At 38.5% G+C, this 2,574-nt stretch overlaps 1 long non-coding RNA gene across 1 annotated transcript; it reads right to left on the reverse strand.

The window, feature by feature from the left end:
• Window positions 1-673: 673 nt before the first annotated feature.
• On the reverse strand, window positions 674-1,328 carry LOC147962998 (uncharacterized). The gene is made up of 2 exons (XR_015607516.1): window positions 1,196-1,328; window positions 674-1,094 (listed from the first exon to the last, which is right to left on the reverse strand). It is a non-coding gene; the product is annotated as an uncharacterized LOC147962998 (long non-coding RNA).
• Window positions 1,329-2,574: the final 1,246 nt, after the last annotated feature.

The following is a 2,574-nucleotide window of genomic DNA, read 5'->3' on the forward strand; positions in this document are numbered from 1 at the left end:
AGGAGATAAATGAGAGACATAAATGATCCACCAGTTCCATTGCAATGTGGGAGACCCACTTATATACATGGTGAAGGGGTGCGTTGGAGAGACACCTCTTCCCCAACAGACACCTCCTGGGAGGCATCCCTCCCATATAATTGATCACATATTTTTATTTCTCAACAAAAACCATTCTGCTTGTTCGCCTCAGCCACTTCGAGAAAATTATCACTGATAGAAAAAGGGCCTATAGTCCCGGTTCGTAAGGGCCTTGAGTCCCGGTTCCTGAACCGGGACTAAAGTGTCGGTACTAATGCCCCGACCCTTTAGTCCCGGTTCAATCCAGAACCGGGACTGATGGGCCTCCACGTGGGCAGTGCCGGCAGCCCAGGCAGGGGGGCCTTTGGTCCCGGTTGATGACATAAACCGGGACCAATAGGGTTCCACGCGTCAGCATCTGGCTGGAGCTGAGGTTTTTCTTTTTTTTAAAAAAAAAGTGGCTGTTTTAGGGGTTTAGGGGGTTATTTTTAGGTTGTTATTAGCTAGCTAATAGAGAGAAGTGTCCTCTCTTATATCTTCATCCTTGGTTTACCTACGCTACTGCTATGTTCATTTCACCCGTAGATATATATATAATAACTCATGCATGCTCGCATCATACATCATCATATATAATAACAAGTCCTACTAATTAATCAAGCATCATCATACAACTTCTACTCGTTATTAATAATAAGTCATACGATCATCATCCTCATAGTCATCGAACCCAACCCTACATAATTGTTCTTAGCACATGATCATCAGTATCAGGTAGGACCTAAACACACTTAAGGTAAAATAGCGTAAAACAATATAGACCCTGACTCTCCATTATGAAGAATGGAGATCATCCTGTCTCCAATTCTTGCGCCTCGCTTCCTTTTGCTTCCAAGAAGCTCCTTACGACTGTCCATACATTTTTTCCATCCTTTGATTGTCATGTCTCCACTTCTTTTAGAAATCCGGTATGGACAGTTGAGATTCGTAGGATGACCTGGATATATGTTCAAAACACGAAGGCTGCCGCCATTCTGATACATCAAATGAGGCACACAATCCTCTGGGATAAGCTGTTGAAAAACATAGTAATAACTTCGTAGTTAGCAATGATGTACTAGTTTTAGAAGTATGCAAAAAGATGCACGGATGTCGTAATAGTAAAAAAACTTACCAGGGTATCTCCATGGTAGTTACCGTAGTTCAACACGTGCACTAGTGGCACGTATTGACCATAATGTTGAGGAGTTCGATTGTAGATATTGTAATTCTCAAGATCGTTACAAAATCCAACCAGATGAGTTTTCTCCTTGTTAGTTAACTCAGAGCCATCGGTGTAGTAAGTTCTATCTACCATCTTCTGCACATTCTTTGATACTTCAAAATAAGCTGTCAATGGAAATAAGCTGTCAACTATTTTGAAATGAACAATATAAATTAGTTAATAATTAACTATGTTTGAGAAACTCACATATCGGTAGAACTGGAGGAGTATCAACAAGGACCCAAATGTCCATATTGTCTTGCTCTATTTCAGGATCACCAAGATCCATGGTGACAAGCATACCCTCATCAAAACCATACAATTTGCAAAATGCTTCCCAATTTTTGCAACCAAAATGAGTTATGCTCTCAGCATTATACAACTTTACTTCAAAATCCACATCATGATGGGTCCTTAGGTGAATTTTCTTCGTTTCAAAATTTTCATGGTCTTCAAAATCCATCCTCTCCAAGACATAGCGTCTTCCATGGCATGGGATAAACTATACTCGAATTGTAAAAGATGAAAATTACACGTTGAAATAGTTGAAGTCATGCTTAATTATGAAAAAAAAACACTTGTCGTCGTTGCGTACCGTTTCAACTTCGAAAGTCTCCTCGAGCTTAATGTTGAAGCGCCGACCATCGTCCAGGTGAGGCCTGTCGCACTCACCTCGATCGTCGTGGCACCAGTCGCACTCCCCCGGGAGACTTTCGTCGTCCGATGATGAAATTTCCTATACGTTCATAATTCAAAGACTAAATTAGATCATCATTATTCAACTAATCATATGCATATGCCTTGCATAGTGCTCTCCAATTTGAGCATTCAATAAGAAAATTCAAATCACAAAATAAAGTAGTAAAATAAACTACTTCTATAGTAAAATAAACCGCAAAATAAACTAGTTCTATTAATTTTCTTGCTAAAAATAAACTACTTCTATAGTAAAATAAACCAGTTTCATTAAATCAACTAGTTCAACTACTAAGCACTTACTATAAATAGAATAATGTAGTACTTACTAAAAATAAACAAGTTTACCTAGTTCTAACTAATTCCATTAAACACTTTCTAAGTAGTACTAATTACTAAAAGTTAATTATCGGGGAGGGGGGGTATGTCGACAACGACATACCCGATAACAAAAAATAAGAAGAGGAAGAAGAAGAAAAAAAGAGGAGAAGAAGAAAGGAAAAGGAGAAGAAAAAAAAGAAAAAAAAAGGAGAAGAAGAAGGAATAATATAGGAGAACAAGAAGAATTCTTCTTCTTCTCCTCTATTCCTTCT

This window comes from Triticum urartu, chromosome 6A (assembly GCF_056163025.1).
Source record: "Triticum urartu cultivar PI428250 chromosome 6A, HENAU_Tu73, whole genome shotgun sequence".
NCBI classification, from domain to species: domain Eukaryota; kingdom Viridiplantae; phylum Streptophyta; class Magnoliopsida; order Poales; family Poaceae; genus Triticum; species Triticum urartu.